The following is a 1,604-nucleotide window of genomic DNA, read 5'->3' as shown; positions in this document are numbered from 1 at the left end:
ACTTGAACTTGTTTTAAGGATTAGAGTCGACTTAAATTTTCAAAATTGGTTGATTCGAATATGGACGCGTTTCTTAGTAAAGTGGCTTTAAAACAGCCGAATATGCAAACCAATGACAGTTCGTTTCACTTGAAACCTTACATTATAATGCTTTGTTAAAGCCGCTTTACCAGGCAACCAGTTCTATCTCTGTTCTTTCAATATCTGGCCATCCCCATTATGGGGATGACTGAAACTGTAATGGGTATAGGAAGGGTCTTCAGTTCTCATTTTTGATTCTCCACTGTGTGTAGTGCACACACAGAGTGGAGAATCAGAAAGAGTCGTTTTTAATTAAATTAACTGAAACTCTCAACTACAGAGAAGAGTAATTTCTCTTAACGTTGACGTGGAAAATATTTCGCGGTATAAAATATTTAATATTAAATACTAGGATACAATTACTTGTGGGCCTTCTATTAATGAGTTTTGCTTTTATATGAAATTAATCTTTCGCGGTTATTTGTGATTCAAGTTTAGATCAATTACTAATTAATAAAAATTTCCTAAAATGTGAATGAACATTCAAATTCGAATATTTTATCATCCCGAAATAATGAATCTTTTCTCAATTCTGTGTGCAAAATTTTTTTTAAATATAAATTTTGGGCATATTATTAAAAGTTTGGAGTTTCAAATTTAATCCTCGTACTGTATAAGATTTACAAAATGGACACGTTTGGTTTACTGATAATTTTTAAAAGTTCCGCTAGGGGACGCAGTAATTCATACCTTCAAGTTCAGTTTCGTGAGGAATAGTGTTGTTCTAACTGTAAAAAAAGCAATTAATACAACGAAAATAATAATAATAATAATGTCAGTTCAATCAATAAATATAATAAATAAAACTACAACGTTTAAAAATATTTTAACTAACTATAAATTGTCACTATAAAAAGTGTAGCTTCAACTTGGTCCCATGGTGTAATGGTTAGCACTCTGGACTTTGAATCCAGCGATCCGAGTTCGAATCTCGGTGGGACCTCGTTACTTTTTTTTTATTTTATTACCTTTTAAAATTCCTTTTTAAACTTTTAAGTACTTCATAATACTTAATAAATACATTTAACGTTTATAAATCTATATAAAATCTTGATTTTTTAATACTCAAAATTAACTTCGCATTTTTAATATAATAATGATTAATTAAATCATTAATGTTAAATTCCCTGAAGACGTAAATGCATGAAGTACTGTACATCTTTAATATATAATAGATAAAAGAATGATATAAGGCTCTTTTTATTAATTACGCCTGCCATGTTATTTTCCCTTCCAATCACTTTTTATGTTATAAATTTTTAATTAAATTTAAATTAGGTTTAAAATTTCCTAATGGTCCTATCCTTGAACTTAACCTGATCGTAAACTATATTTAATCAAATATGAGGCAAAGACCTTGCAAGGACGAGACCTTGAGATATTTTCTGATTGATATGTATCTGTTTAGTACAAAAACATTATTGGTCAAAATAACTAATATATATGTATCCAGTCTAATCTTGAATCTGATTACCAATAAATTAATTTTATTTCTATAAAGATATTTCTTTCTTTTTCTAGAT

At 28.5% G+C, this 1,604-nt stretch overlaps 1 non-coding gene across 1 annotated transcript; it reads left to right on the top strand.

Moving 5' to 3' along the window:
• The first annotated feature begins 952 nt into the window (after positions 1-952).
• Positions 953-1,024, top strand: TRNAQ-UUG (transfer RNA glutamine (anticodon UUG)). The gene has a single exon. It is a non-coding gene; the product is annotated as a tRNA-Gln (tRNA).
• The last annotated feature ends 580 nt before the right edge of the window (positions 1,025-1,604 follow it).

The sequence above is a fragment of the Centruroides vittatus genome, unplaced genomic scaffold, assembly GCF_030686945.1.
Source record: "Centruroides vittatus isolate TY-2023 unplaced genomic scaffold, ASM3068694v2 contig_1050, whole genome shotgun sequence".
NCBI lineage: Eukaryota > Metazoa > Arthropoda > Arachnida > Scorpiones > Buthidae > Centruroides > Centruroides vittatus.
The sequence above is the reverse complement of the archived record's forward strand: the minus strand, read 5'-3'. Positions and strand labels throughout refer to the sequence as shown.